This window comes from Ambystoma mexicanum, chromosome 7q (genome assembly GCF_040938575.1).
Source record: "Ambystoma mexicanum isolate Mex_15411 chromosome 7q, UKY_AmexF1_1, whole genome shotgun sequence".
NCBI classification, from domain to species: Eukaryota; Metazoa; Chordata; class Amphibia; order Caudata; family Ambystomatidae; genus Ambystoma; species Ambystoma mexicanum.
The window spans coordinates 797,793,162-797,809,712 of record NC_090941.1 but is presented as its reverse complement, the minus strand read 5'-3'; the positions used below and the strand labels follow the sequence as shown (position 1 = coordinate 797,809,712).

The 16,551-nt window shown below is 50.5% G+C and overlaps 1 pseudogene; it reads right to left on the bottom strand.

The window, feature by feature from the left end:
- LOC138528083 (collagenase 3-like) overlaps positions 1–16,551 on the bottom strand; it is a 227,972-nt pseudogene that overhangs the window by 185,017 nt on the left and 26,404 nt on the right.

Genomic DNA, 16,551 nt, shown 5'->3' with positions numbered 1-16,551 from the left:
GGGAGAGCGAGAAGTGGCAGGTAATATTTTCGAAAGACCCAATGGTGGTGAAGTCCTGATGGGTACTTGGCCAAGCTACACTCTAACAGCTGACGAGGGCTCTACCCATCTTGTGTGGATAGTTTCTTCATAGAATGCTAAAACCGTTGGGGAGGAGGACATCTAGGATATGAATGAAGGTGGATGTCAACTAGGTCTCAGTTATGAAGATGTTGTACTAGTCATGTGTGGTTATGAGTTCACAAATGTCTGATGGGTTGTTGTTGTCTGAGCAGACATTAGTGAGGATCAGTTTTCATGCAGTGGTGGATGATGAAGTGCTAATGGGGTCCATGATGAGTCGGGTGAGGTTGCTGCGATGTGGTGTCTATGATTCTACTAGTGTGTGGCATGGTTGGAGATGAGTGGTGATGGAGGGGATGGGCTATTGGGAGAGGGGGTGAAACACATATTCAAGGATGCTTTCCTGATGTTTGAGGAGCAGGAGTCTGAACTCGTCCAAACAGGAATTGCCCTTTACTTTGTCTGCCCTTGCATCGGATGCCTAGGGTAGAGACGCTCTGTGATCTAACAGTTGAGAAAGGAAAGGAAGGGACAGGGCCATGCAGGTGGGTGGAGCAGGGGTCACATGACCTAGATCCACTTGCACCAGCTGCCTAATGGCAAAAAAAAGAGCTTGAAGGCAACTTGAGTAGGGAAAAAAGAGAAGCATAACAAGAAGGCACCAACAGATTAGCAGTGATTGACAAGAGGGTGGGGCAGAGGTTACGTCTTCTTCATCATGGCCTGAATGTCGAAGGTCTACATGAAGCTGACACTCAGAAAATCTGAGTTCAACCACCTGGGAAAATCTACCAACCATGTGCTTTTCCCGAAATTGCTAACAGGAATGAAATTCAATGGATTAACTCCCAGACAGCGCAGACAGCTTGGTACTAGCTACCACTTTTCTGCAGGGTTAAGGAACAAGTTACTTACCTGTAACTGTTGTTCTCCAGCATGGGTCTGGCATGGATTCACATGCTCATGAATATTCCCCGTCGTCAGGCTGGGAATCCTCGGTAAAGAAAAAATCAGTATCAGTTTCGTTTCTGATCTGTCTTTCGTAGTAGTAACCAATCACTGATCTCTGCGTCATACTGACCACAGCCAATGACTGCCCTCTACCTAAGCCCTGCCTCTGGCAGCCATCTTCAGATTTGGTAGCACGTGAAGTGGCAGCATGGCCAAGTGAAGAGCCGCAGAGGGGGAGGCGGGAGGGTTCGCATGTGAATCCATGCCAGACCCATGCTGGAGAACAACAGTTACAGGTAAGTAACTTGTTCCTTCTCCAGCATGGGGTCTGGCATGGATTCACATGCTCATGAATAAAGAATACATAGCAGTACACACATGCACAACCATGGGAGGTGACAAAGGCTCAACATTAAGCATTACATCAAACTCAACACTAAGCAATTCTTACCTCCTCACCAGGCTCACCTTAGGCGAACAGATTGCGCAGCACTGCTTGGCCGACCCTGGACTCCTCCCTGGAATCCCGATCGACGCAGTAGAATTTCGTGAAGGTGTGCGTCAACCTCCACGTAGCAGCCCTGCAGATGTCCAGCAAGGGCACACCAGATAGGAACGCCGTGGTAGCTGCGATTGCTCTGGTGGAATGGGCTCTCGGACGGCCAGGCAGCGGTCGGTTTGCCAACCGATGACAGTACATGATACAGCCAGTGAGCCATCTGGAAATGGAGGCCTTTGAGAGAGCCTTCCCCTGATTGACAGGTCCAAAGTTCACAAAAAGTTGTGACGTCTTCCGAAAACACTTCGTGCGGTCCACGTAAAACTTCAGCGCTCTAGCCACATCCAGCGAGTGCAAAGTCCTTTCGGCCGGCGACGAAGGCGATGGGAAGAAAACTGGCAACACCAAGGGTTCGTTGAGGTGGAAGTCCGACGGCACCTTGGGCATGAAGGAGGGGTGCGTCCTGAGCACTACCCTCGTGTCTTGAAAAGTCAAGTACGGAGGCTTGCAGGAAAGGGCCTGGATCTCTCCCACTCTTCGTGCGGAGGTGATGGCCACAAGAAACGCTGTTTTCCACGACAAGAACTTCAACGGAGCCGAGTGCAGGGGCTCGAACGGAGGTCCCATGAGCTTGGTCAGAACCACGTTGAGCTCCCACGCCGGGGCCGGAGCCTTCACCGGCGGGAACTATCTGAACAGTCCCTTCATGAATTCTTTCACCAGACGATGAGACCACAAAGACGTCCGCCCCGTGGTTCTGGTGTATCGGGAGATCGCAGCAAGATCAATCTTGATGGACGCGTGCGCCAATCCAGCCTTGGCCAGCGTCAGAAGGTACGGCAGTACCTGGGGAGCCGTAATCCGTACAGGGTTAATCTTCTGTGCGTGGCACCAGACAGAGAACCTCTTCCATTTGTGTCCATAGCATTTAAGAGTGGAGGACGCCCTGGCCTTTGCAAGAACCTCTGTGCAGTCGGCCGGTATGTCATATCCTCCAAACTCTAACGCTGCAGGAGCCAGGCCTACAAGTTCAGCGACTTCGGGTTGTGATGGAGGATGGCGCCTCCTTCCCTGGAGAGAAGATCTGCGTCCACTGGCAGCTAGATTGACGGGGACGCTGACAAGTCCAGAAGGTCCGGGAACCATATCTACCTCGGCCACGCAGGTGCAACGAGGATCATCCTGCACCGTGACCTCTTGAGCTGGATGATGAGCCGGATCAGCAATGGCAATGGAGGGAACGCGTATAGAAACAGGCCCTCCCAGGGGAACGAGAAAGCATCGCCCATGCTCCTCGGCTGGGGAAACCTGCTGGCGAACCTCCGGCACTTGGAGTTCGTCGCCGTCGCGAACAGATCGATCTGAGGTGTGCCCCACCGTCGGAAGAGGCGGTCCACTAGATCCTGTCGTAGTTCCCACTCGTGGCACGAGCGCAGTTCTCTGCTGAGCGAGTCGGCGATGGTGTTTTTTTTTTTATCCCTGCCAGATGAAACGGCACCAGAAACATCCCTTGGGCGACGGCCCAATGCCACAGATCCTGCGCCTCCTTGGACAGGGCTGGGGATCTGGTACCGCCCTGCTTCCTGATGTAGAACATGGTGGTGGTGTTGTCGGTGAAGATCCTCACCACCTTGCCCATGAGGGACGGAAGAAAGGACCTGAGGGCCCAAAACACTGCACGGAGCTCCAGGACGTTGATATGGAGGGACTTCTCCGTCGGAAGCCAAAGGCCTCTCGCGTGCAGATTTTCGGTGTGCGCTCCCCACCCTTCCAGGGAGGCATCCGTGGTCACTGTCTCCTGGTGGCTGGGGGTCTGGAAGTCCATGCCCGCCGTCAGATGCACGCGGGTGCCCCACCACTGGATCGCTCGTCGGAAACTCTCGTTGAGTGTGATCATCTCCTCGAAGCTGCCCGTCGTCTGGATCCAGCGCGCGTCCAGGAACTCCTGCAACGGGCGCATCTGGATCCTGCACAGGCGGATGAGATAAATGCAAGAAGACATCATTCCGAGGAGGGACTTGATGGACCTCACCCTGGCCGCGTCCGCAACCAGCATCCGCTGCACCTTGTCCAAGATGGCCCTCGTCCTTTCCTCCGACGGAGAGGCCAGAAGCGACACTGTGTCGAGCTTCGCTCCCAGAAACAGTGCGTCTTGAGCGGGCACCAGGTGGGACTTGGCATAGTTTATGGAGAATCCCAGGTCCGTGAGCAGTTGGACGGTCCTTGCCGTGTGTTCCACGGCGAGCTCCTTCATCTTTGCTCGGACGAGCCAGTCGTCCAGGTAGGGGTAGACGTGGATCCCCTCTCGGCGCAGCTGCGCCGCCACCGGTGCGAGGCACTTGGTGAACACCCTGGGTGCCGACCTCAATCCGAAGGGTAGGGCTCTGAACTGGTAGTGACGCCCTTGGACCACGAACCTGAGAAACTTTCGGTGTCCCTTTAGGATGGGAATATGGAAGTAGGCATCCTCCAAATCCAACGACGACAGGAAATCGCCCTCCTCCAATTGACCCAGGACGTGTTGGAGGGTGACCATCCGGAACTTCTGTGCCTTGATGAATTTGTTCAGTCGTCGTAGGTCCAGGATGGGACACCATCCTCCCGTCTTCTTCTTCACGAGGAAGTATCTTGAGTAAACTCCGGAGCCCCGAAGCCTCTTTGGGACGAGCTCGATGGCGCCCTTCTTGAGCATCGCCTTTACCTCCAAGAGAAGTTGAGGGACGTGATGTTCTTTTCTGGCCACATGGGGGACGCGCGGGCACCTCTTTAGAAACTCGATCGCGTGACCCTGAGCTAGGGCGTCCAGCACCCAACGGTCGGTGGAGATGGACTCCCACACGCTGACGAAGCTCGCCAGCCGGCCTCCCACCGGTGTGCTTCGGTGGGGGCCCGACCCCACGGCCGGTTCAGTCCTGCTTCGACGAGGCTTTGCCGCCTTGCCCTCCTTGGCGACGACGGCGGGGTCCGCCTGACTTGCCTCGTCCCCTGTAAGCTTCCTGTGACGACGAACGGGCCGCTTGACGGTAGGTGGAAAATCCGCCGCTGGAACCTTTGGAGGCACCCTGTTTGCCTCTGCCGCTCCGAAAGGGCGGCCGCCGTTGCTGGAGAACCTCAAGAGCCCGGGCCGTCTCCGTGTCCGCTTTGATGGCTTGAAGGGAATCGTCCACTGTTTTCCGAAACAGGTTGTTTCCGTTGAACGGCATGTACAAGACTCTGGTCTGCACGTCCTGACGGAAGTCAGTAGCCTTGAGCCATCCACGCCGCCTAAGGCACACGCCGTTGCCCAACTGGCGAAATCCAGTGTCAGCGATGTCCGTTACAATCGTAATGGGGTGGTCCGATGCCACCTCTCCTTCCTGCAAGATCTCTAGGGCTTCCGCCCTCTTGTCGTCTGGTAGGAAGTCCAGCAGGGGGGCCAGTTTATACTACAACTCCCTGTCGTAGCGGGCTACGATAGCCAAGGCGTTGGCCGCCTTAATCGTCGTCGTTGCCGACGAGATGACTCTGCGTCCCATCGTGTCTAATTTCTTTCCCTCGCCGTCCGGCGGGGAGGTTGACATAGAGGCCGCACCCCCCTCCCGCTTTCTTCCTGGCCGCCGCGGAGACGACCGAGTCCGGGGTCGGCTGTGCCCGAAGGCACAAGGGGGCCGCGTCCGGGACCCGGTACTTCTTCTCGTACCAATCCCTTCTAGCCGGCGTCGTGGATGGGTTCTTGAGGAGGGCGAGGCCCTCATCCCAATGTCGTCTAGTAGAGGTACAGCGAGGACCGTCTTCCTCTTGGTCTCGCGCCTTTGATAAAGGAAACCTACCTTCATCTTCTCTTCCGGGCAGAGCTGGAAAAGCTCGGATGCCATGGCGATCATGGAGTGAAACGATCCAATCTCGTCGGGCGGGGAAGCCCGGGTGGGAGGTGACGACGGGTGATCCTCGTTGTAAACCTCGTCGTCTGTACCCGTCACGGCCGTGTCAGTCCCCGTATCATCCCCACGTGTCGTGGACGGGGAGGAGGGCTGAACAGGGCACGATGGCTGAAAAGGAGGTGGAGGATGAATCATTCTTCTCTTAGGGGGAGGGCTCCCAGAAGGGCCTGGCTCCGGGTCCCCCGTCGGGAGCGGTTCCTCCGTTGGTGGTAACGGCAGTCTCGTCCTTATCTCCGAGCATAAGGACTGTATGGCCAACAAAATGGCTGCCGAGTTGTCTTGCGGCACTGGTTGAGGGAGATCCGACGGGCGATCAGGAGCCCCGTCGGCATCCTCGGCGCCCTCGTCGTCTTCCACGTCGGGGTCCCCCCCCGACAGGATGGCCTTCTTCCACGCCAGAGCCGTGGCATAGGACTTCGATCAGCTCCTCCTCAGAGGTTGAGGCCGAGTCCACGACGACCTCCTGCCCCCCCTTTTTCTTCTCCGTCGGAGGCTTCACGGGGGTCCTGTCGATGGGCATGAAAGAGGACTCCCTCCGCGGTGGCAGGGAGATTCTGGGTCCCGGGGTCGCCACCACTGGTGTAGCCTCCACAGGCTGAGCCAGGGCCGCCGCAACCGTCTCGATAGAGGCCTTGGCCGGATGGATCAAGGCTTTCACCACCTTAGGTGCGCTCACCGCCTTCTCCTTGCGGGGAGGGTCACCACCTCGCTCCCCCTCCGATGGGGCCTTAGGAGTTTCGCCGGGTGCTCGGCCTTCCTCTTACCCGAGCCAGAGCGTTGGCTCGTGGTTGATGGCGCCGGGGAGGATGCGCCCTGCCTGGCGCCCGTAGAGCCCGACCGTTCGGCGCTCCCGGTGCCAGCGGACTCGCGGTGCTTGGCCTTCTGTTGGACCCCCGTCGCCGGGGCGCCCTCAAAGGTCTTAGAAGACCGATCGGACTTCTTCTTCTTCTTCTCGCCTGACGGGCTCTTTCCTTCCAGCCAGTTGGCGAGACGTTGATGGCGGTCCTTCATGGTCCGCTCCGACATATTGCCGCAGAACACACAGTCCTTCTCCACGTGCGTCTTGTCCTCATATAGGCAGTAAAGGCAAAGGGAGTGTTCGTCCTCCTTGAAGACATTCTGAAGCTGGCATCCAGGGCAGACCCTGAACAGCTTTCCGGCGTCGAGCTTCCCTTCTCCTGGGCCATGTCCGAGATGGGCCTGAGAAACTTCTGGAGTCCTCCAAAAGCGTGGCTCGACCAAATCTTCACCCTTGAGGGGCGTAGACGAATCCGACAGCTTGAGGCTCTTTTGACCGAAAAAGAAATTTTTTTTGAGAAAAAAACGTGAAAAAATAGCACTAACGCTCGAGAGCAATAGCACAAGGATTCCAACACTTGAACGTGCGGTAAAAATCTTAAGATGGCTGCCAGAGGCGGGGCTTAGGTAGAGGGCACTCATTGGCTGTGGGCAGTATGACGCAGAGATCCGTAATTGGTTACTACTACGAAAGACAGATCAGAAACGAAACTGATACTGATTTTTTCTTTACCGAGGATTCCCAGCCTGACCACGGGGAATATTCATGAGCATGTGAATCCATGCCAGACCCCATGCTGGAGAACCCCTTAATCCATGCTCCAGAAGTACTCTCCAAGACTAGGTTTGCCCTGATCTCCGTGGTGGCCACCACCCTAGCAACACTGAAAGCAGCCCAACGGATGTAGCCTGCCGCATCGCCCATCAGAAGAAACTCAACCACTTAATCCCCATCCTACTAAACTATGTAACCCTGTATGTCTACATCATCATCGCTTACAAGGCCAAAATGACCAAGACACTTTAGTTGGCCGTAAGCCCAACCATCTTGGAACTCGAAGTCCAACCTAAAGCAACAACATTGTCAAGATGCAAAGGTAGAACTGGATCAGTTTTACTTCTATCCTTCATTGTAAGGATTTACACCTCCTGCTGTTGTCTAGAGTAAAACATGTCTGCAATATTTGCTCAAGTTTTTTCCCATACACATATTGGAACTTCATTGCTAAGATTCACTGCAACCATATCTGTATTTTGAACAGCAACGGAAAACGTGCTTATGTTGATCAAAGAACAATTTTCCTTGTTATAAAATGATGTTCATAAGTGCTGTTACAACCCACACATCAGAGAACGTCTTTTAACAAATGTGAGACCTTCCCTCTTCCATCTCTAACAGTCGTAGGCAGTATTACGCTTGGGTATTGTATTTCCTTTTCTTGATTTGGTACTTTTCAGAAGTATCATTAATTATCTTGTTTAAAATTTTAGAACTTAATAAATGTGTTTGAAAGATGTCAAAAATATTTGAGAGACGTATTACTTGTAACATTTAAAAATGTACTTACTGTAATGTATATATCACTTGCAATGGAGTGCTAGAAAAAACACAGACAACAATATGTTAATTCAAAATAAAATAAAACAGGTGAGTGAGGATACGGACTAGGCACAGATGATGCACCCCCCCCCTCAGGAAAATAGATGGCTTCAGGTGATCCTTTGATGTGAAAAGTTAATCGCCCCATTTTCTTTGATTTCATTCTCTTTAAATATATGACCTTAAGATAACTAGTTAAATATACTTAATATAAACACACACCTGAAAATATTTGAACTGAAGTTTCGACCGGAGCAGAATTGTGTATCTTTCTTTCTCTCTCTCTTGTTCTCCACGTACGTGCTTCCTACTTTCTCGTGTGTAGTTATTAATCATGTTTCTCCTCTCTCTCATGTTCATTCTATCTAACAAAACATTTCCCCCATCTCAGTCTCTTTAGGTTTTTCCCTAACTAGTTCTCTCTCCCATCTTGTCTAGAACTTTTAGTTTCTTTTTCTCCCATGTCTCATTCTTTCTCCATCACTCTTTCCAGCTCTGTTTTTCTCTGCGTCCTCTCTTTTCTCTTGTCACTCTGACCCCTTTAACCATCACTAGAAATCAGACCAATAACCTACTCATCAATGTTACCTTCATTTAGTAACAAGCCTGAATAGTAATTGCAGAGACCTTTATAGAAGATGCATTGACAATAATGTTTAACTTTGATTCACACATTTTGAGACCAGTCCAAATACTACTGTGTTGTTAAACCAGGAAAGTTCCCATGATCAGCAACATACCTGTATGTAAGTGTATTTTTCGGCCATTTTGGCAGCCCAGCAAGAAGGCTGTATTGATGGCTATCTGCGATGCCGCATCTCGGTTTGCTCATTGCCTCAATTGTTTCTTGATCCAACTTCCCTGTGACTTTAAGCCGAAAGAATTCTTGCATGGCTTTTATCTTCTCCTCAACTGGGTTTCCCCCACTAAGTGATCTACCGCGCCCTGACATTCCATAAAATAGCAATAAGTATCTCTGCAATAGAAGTATACAAAGGAGATACCTGTTAATTAACCTCTTCATTTGTTGCTGGAACCTAGTCGACTCAAAACAGGGAGGTGCGATTCAAGTGAAAAGAGAACTGACGGTAACATCAATATGTTCAGGCTTTTAAGTAGTGTAATCTTTATATTTTACTATCAAGTTCTTGACACAGTTGTATATATTGTGTGTGTTACATAACGCCAGACAGTAGGTGTGGCTGTACCCGAGTGGTAAGTACCACCTATTACATAGACTAAGACAGTTCATTAAAAGCATGACTAGACTTTTAGAGGCCTTCCTGTTGAATGAAAGCTCAGTGACAATTCAGGCATTTGGTGATAAACAGACATGTATGAAAATATGTTGGTTTAATTCTCTGCTACAATTTGTTACAGAGAAACAGGAATCCAAACTGCTTATTAACCCTTACCATGTTCATGCTGCTCGAGCTGTCAAATGCTTTTTGCAGTGTGCCCCTGAAAAAGGAGGGCCAAGAGAAAATCCCCTTTGAGTGGCAAAATCATATTTACAGGTGGACCGTTCTTCCTCAGAGGTCTAGGACTTCCCTACCTCCTTTCGCAGAGTATCGAGGGGCATTGTAAGGGATATCATGTTGAAAACTAAAGTGATCCATTATTCGGCTCATCTTTTAATTTCCATCGACTATGTGCAGTACAGCGTCAGCCATGTAAATGAGGTGACTAGAGACAAAATGCAGTTAACACAGCCGAACGTTACATTCTTTTGCCTAGACATATTGGGTGGCAGAGTGAACATTGAAGGAGGATTTCAAAACATTCTTTTCAGATTCAACAGCTCCTCTGTGTGAGCTACTAATAGCTAAGTAGTGCACTTTGGCACAGGAACATACCAATGCAGTGACAAGAGTGAAGCAGGCCTTGTTCAACGCACAGGTACTTGCTGGACGAAACAGTGGATTGGAGATTGTTTGTATGAACCCAAGTAACAAAGAATATCATTGCATGTTTGGTTAGTCAGAAATACAGTGACTAACACCTGTCCGCAGCCTGAGGATCACAAGCATAAGGGTGTCCGAGTTGCAGCATCCTTATTGTGAGAAGATGGTGTTGTGCACATCCTGGACAGCAAAGACTTCCTTAAACTATTATTAGTAGTATTAGGGTATTTATTGAGCATGGACCTAAATGTGGACAGTATTCTTTAGAGGAATGATAAATGAGTTAAATGTTAGCAGTATTCGGACATCTAAGTGTTTTACTACATTGTGGCAGAACCCATCAGTCCAATAGAACTGGTTATACAGGGAGTGAAGAAAAGATGAATGGTTAATGTATGTGCGATAGAAGTGCATGACACAGTACATTCCATCCTAAAGAACTGCCCATAAGACAAGGTACAGAAGTCTGTGTCTTGGCCATGGTCATTTACCTGAAGCACATGAAATATTGATTATGTATTCAATCCTTTCAAAGAACATAGTAATTGGTAGTGCGTCCCCATATATATATTTTGTATTCCACCACCACTCCTACCCCACCCTGACAGGTATTGTTAATTAAATGTGAGATCCCATTTTTGAAGTACATGGGGACAGCACAGAAAAGGAAGAAAAAGGGGACTTTCCAACCTGACCTGTTTCTTGGTGCAGACATTGTTTTACAGATTCCCGGACTCCGACACACAAACCTGGCCAAGATCACACAGTGTCAGAGTTCAATATAAAAAAGTTAACTGCCAAGCTGGCACAGAATGCACATTTTCTTTGCCCCCTTGAGGAGAGAGAAGGAAGATTGTATGCTTCCATCAAGGTACAGGGTCAATGTGCGTTATCAGTGCTGGTGGATACTGGATCCCAAGCCACCCTGTGGCCAAAAGGGCCTTTGACCAACTAAATTCATGAAGGGGGAGAGCCATCAAATTCCCCACAAACTTCTTAACGGACAACTCCAAAACTTTGATGGGAATGATATTGCCATCCAAGAGACTGCAGATCTGGAAATTAAAATTGGGTGTTATAGGGTGAAACAACCAGTGATAGTCTTGGCTCCAGAAGGCACACCTTGGGCCTCATCACGACTTGGGCGGTAATGCTGGCGGTATTACCACCGGCGGTATTAGCCCTACCGCCAAACTCCCCAGTGCTAATAGCGCCGGATCACGAGTTCGGCGGTAATGTCAATCCCCATTCCCCATTGAGCCCATTCGGGAATGCCCCATTGCCCATTGGGCTCAATGGGGAAATTTCGCGCTAATACCGCCGGCGGATTTCCCGCCAGTGGTAATAGCGTGAATTTTCAGCAGATTTCCCCACAGCGCAGAGCTGGGGAGAAATCCGCCGAAGTCCTGCTTTGGCGGACCCTTAAATCCGGCGGTAATAGCGCTACCGCCAGATTTAAGGGTTACCGCCAAAGTCGTGATGAGGCCCCTTGTCTCTTGGGGAATGACCTCCTTTCGGAAGTTGTCACCCCTGATTGACTGCATGAACAAGGTCCTTTGTACTGAGTCTAACTGGCCAATCAAATTAAAACAAAGGACAAATTATGTGAGCTTGAATGGCACATGCCACATGATTGAACAACGGTCCGACAAAATAAAATTCCATTTTAGGAACAATCAAGTCCCAGACATCACTGTCATCTCTGTAGGAGAACAACTGGTGATGGGAACCCTTATCCATTCTTGAAAATCAACCTCCCTCCGAGTTTTAAGTGGCATTCCACACTGGAGGGAAACACTCTGAAGTTTTATACCAATCCACACTCAGAGGAAAACCCAAATCCCATGAGAAAAGATGATGAAAAACCAGCTTAAAGTTTGACTGACATCCAGGTAAAGGGTGAACAGCTGTTTTTCCCAATTCAGACAAATGAATGGGAGGAGCATGTAATCGCTAGAGTATGCCTGAATAACAGAATTAGCCCCATCAGCGAAGAAATATTCAGGAAACTCCCAAAAGGTCAGACCATTCCAACATTTAAATTGATTGATCAGTGGGAAATGGGCTTGGAAACTCCAAATTCCAAACATCTCCTACCTACCAGGTGTATGCTAAAACATTCCATTGGCAACAAAAGACTAGAACATAATTGCTGGGTTGTGAGAGATGTCCCTTCTGACTTAGTGACATTCTCCATCGATTCGCAGTTTCTTTGGACCTAATTAATAGCAATGCATGGTTCCAACTGTGGGGGTAACCCCATGGGCTTTGACAACACTGAGGAAGCATTCTGGTCAGCTCAATTGCTGCTGTATGCAGTTGAAGTTCAAGTGAGACAAGAGGTTACCATCCCAGGACAGGTGAGACCATTTACAATTCCCCTAAAAATGAATCGAGCTCAGAACCTCAAAAACAAGGATGCCTATATAGATGTGAATTATCATCTGCAACAACAAGGTTTGTATTTACATCCAACACCTCTAGTTGACCTAGAACACAACACCATTTTAATATTTTGGTGGATAACAGTGACCGTCTAAGTATCACTTTGAGCGCAGACACCTTTATTGGAATGGCGGTTGATGCCCAACATTATTCTATTGATTTACGTAATGAAATCATTGGACGAATTCCAAATGACTGCTTACATATAGATGACGGTATCCCTCCGGAAAATATTTTCACCAGGCAAGGGGAATTTCTTGGTGTACTCATCCTGCCCTTATGGTGTGGAAGAGGTGACCTGTGACATCAGGAAGGATGAGATGGTATTCTGAGTCAACAAGTGACTACCTCCCATCCTTGGAACCTTCTTTCCAGGCCAACACCATCACCAGGTCCCAGTCCCCAGGCGAAAAAGGTGGAAGCATTATTGAAATTGAAAGACCCTATTAATCTGCGAGAACTAAGACGTCTTCTTGGACTCACTAATTATAGTACAAAGTTAATTGAAGACTATGCAGAGGTCACCCGACTCTTGGTCCATTTATTCAAAGCTGGTGTCAAGTAGTAGTGGGACCCGGAACAATTCGAGGCAGTAAAACAACTAAAGAGAAGCCTTTTTTTCCAAGCTCCTTGTTTAGCTTACCCCATAAAGAACAAGGAGTTCTTCTTGGAGACGGGGTTCTCAGATACTTGCTTAACAGCGGTATTGTACCAAATGCATGACAAGATCAACAAAATAATCTCGTAAACGAGCAAGACTTTTTCCTCGGTGGGGGAATAATTAAATGATTTCGAAAAAGGCACTCCTTGTAACAGTGTGGGCACTGAAGAATTAGCTCCCATTCATCTAGGGGGAGCACATCATAGTGAAGACTCCTTTGCAATACTTACAAAGCAACCGAATCCGAACAGGGAACGTGAGTAATTCCAGAATTACTTCCATGGAAGGCTTTCCGGTGGAGGTCAGATAGGGCCAAAACAAGAAGAGACCTCTAGCACAAGGATTGGCTGACTTGCATGACTTTGCTCCAGAAAACTTTCTTGAGGACGAAAATCTAAGGACCAATAACAGTATGGAGGCATACCTTACTTCCCACCTACGAAGTCTATGAGGAAGACACGTGTCAGGGGATACCAACAGTTTTTGTGAATGGGTGCTACTACAATGTTGACAATCACAGGGAAAAAATAGTAGCTGGCATTGAGAATGCTTGGGTGAATGATGCCCCGGATCCCTCTGCTAGGTACAAAATAGGACCCCAAAATAGTGAGGTGACAGAGTTGATAGCGGTACATCAAGCCATCCTCACCGCAGCACACCACCGACTCAAAGAACTGGTCATAAATACTGGGGGTCATTCTGAGGTTGGAGGTAAGTATTGGTTTTTACCGGCATGGCGGAAAGAGCAAGTCCGATCTGGTACCACACCGCTATTTACAGGCTGTTCTGACCTCACGGGCACAAGCTTTCCATCATGCCGGTAAATCCCCTAGCGGCATACTGCTAAAGGGCCTGTTAAACCCCTTACCGGCATGAAGCGAGATGTTCTTAACAACACCGCCATCGAAGCTTCGCCGTCCGTAATTAGCGGTGACCGTAAATTTACGGATACCGTAAATTACGGTCACCGCTAATTAATGGATACAGAAATTACGTCATCGCACAGGAACGGGAAGGAGCGTGGCGGCCATCTTTAAAACACAATCCATTACCATCCTCTCCAGGCAGCACCCTTGGGACGAACCTGAACCTCGGAAAACGCCTACACAACCGCCAGCTATGCCCAAAGCACCGAAGAAGTCAGCGGACCACCTCCGCAAGCAGCGCTTCAGCCCCGAGGAGCTGCAGGCCATGGAGGGCAAGCTAGAGGAGGACAGAGACGTAGTGTAAGCAGGCTTGGCAGTGTGTGAGTCAGACTGCACATGACCAGGCCAGGATTAGTGACTCCCACACCTGCGTACATATCCAACACATCCGTAGAAACCAGTGATGTAGTAACGGCCAAAATGCCACTAATCCAAAATGACTGAAATGTGAATGCTGCCATTAATGACATTAGCGTCTCACACAACCACTCATGTTGTACCTTTGTTCTACACCCACAGGCAGTGAGCATGAGGGCGATGAGCCTGAGAGAAGCTGTCCCACCACATCCAGTGCCAAAGGCAGGGACCACCGCGTACCGGCCAGGAAGGACAAAACCACCACAGCTCCTCCAAGGCCCATTGAGGTTGCACCACCCCCATCCCTCACTGCATCAGCGCCTGCAACAATCACCACACCAAGGTCAGAGGAGTTCAGCATCTCTGGGGAGGTGGCAGCCACGGCCCCTCTGCAAATCGTGGACAGCCCCTTGTCCATCTGTGGGGCGTCAGAGGAGGACTCCTACCCCACTGTATACACCCCCGAGCCCTGCAATGTCCCCCAGGTGTCGTGCAGTGACTCTGGGGAGGGTGACACACCAGTCCGAAGTGCACGTGGCGATGCACCGGGAGATGCAGATCCCGTGCCCAGTACCCCATTCGAGGCCCTGTCAGGGCATGTCGACCCAATCCCCTGCAGGGATGATACGCCATCCCTGGAAGCACTACGTGCAGGACAGCTCACTGCCCTCATCACTGACTTCAATGAGGACAACCGCCAGGGCAGGTTGGAGTTACTCAAGGAGCTCAGGCAAATGCGTCAGGTGTTCACGGAAAGCACCAACCGTGTGTGTGAGGCACTTGGACGCATTGCAGACGACCTTGTGGCAGCACGTCCCATTCATGCGACTCAGCAGGAGGACACCCCCTCAACCAGTCCCACCACCCCGGCAAGCCCAGCGCGCCGCTTGCTGCGTTCTCAGCGGCGCAGGAACATGCCCCCCCCCCGGCATCCTCAATGTGCCACACGGGACTACTGTTGCAGAGTTGGGGGGGAGGGGAGGTGGGTGTGTATGGGAGTTGGGGGGAGGGGGGTGAGGGTGTGTATGGGAGTTGGGGGGAGGGGGGTGAGGGTGTGTATGGGAGTTGGGGGGAGGGGGGTGAGGGTGGAGGTTTTGTTGTTCACGTGTGAACCTACTAATACAATACACCGGTTGTGCATAAAAAATATCAGAGTGGACATTGATCAATGTGCATGTGTCTTTTAATGACTCACAGTGCATGGTGTACATGTATCCCCACAACCAGTGCCCGATGCACTGTCATCCTGACACCCTCAGCTGACTTGAGTGTCAGAAATATTGTCCAATCAATGATTGCCACACGGCACATCCCTCCTGTGCATCTGCACTGTGATGCTGTCCTGCCAATTCTTCATCCACCCCCTCATCATCATCTGGTGGTAGCAGTCCCAGGTCAGGGGGCAGTGGCACGTTCCGAGGATGCACATATTGTGCAGCTTTACACATGCCATGGTGATCCTGGCCACCTTCTCGTGGCTGTTGATGAGTGCTCCACCCGAACGGCTGTGGCAACAAAATGGTGCCTTCAACAGGCCAAATGTCTGCTCTATGGCCACCCGTGTACGGGTATGGGCTCGATTGTAGTCCTCCTCATGCCTGTTCTGTGGGTTGCGGATAGGGGCCATGAGCCACGGCTTCAAAGGGTAGCCACCATCACCTGCATGGAAGGGGAATGAAGGTAAGTGTTTGTACATTGATGGTGGCGAACTGTAGCAGTCTTGCATGGCAGCTGGTGATTCCTGGCCATACACACATGTCCCTGGTTGCATCAACCCCATTACTGGCCCGGCTATGTGTCCTGTGCCATGGAATGATGCAGGGGTAGCTTCTTCAAGATGCTTTTATGGTGTGCACTCACATCTTGTTGCACGTGCACCGTATATGCGTGCAGCAGTGTTGGCCTGAATTCATTGATGTGTTGGGTTCTGTGAGATTTGGTGGCAGGGGGTGTTGACTGTAGTCAGTAGCATACTTGTTTTACTGCACTGATCAGTACCATGTTGACTTGCACCACTACTATGGGTGTGCGGAACCAGTGACACGCTGCTGTATCCCTGCTGGGCTCACTTCTATGCACTCCCAGGGACGTCTGTCTTGTGTGGTGGGATGCAGGAGGCTGCGAGGTAGTGCATATGCAGTGCATGGTGCAGGATGCCCTTACGGTGTGTGAGGTCCGCCGATGAGTGGTGCTTGTGTTGTGGTATTGGGCCAGGTTACCTGTCGGACAAGTAGTGTTGTATTTTCTACATTCTAGCATCGCTGTGAGGTTAGGCAGTCATGTGCCATATCGATTGCCTTGGGGCACTGTGTTCTGTGGGCTGCACATCGTGCACCGGCGTCAACATTCCCACACAGGTCTAGTATGCACCCCCCCCTTTCCCACCAAGTTGGGGTATGCATCCACCCTACTCATGGCCCCAATGCG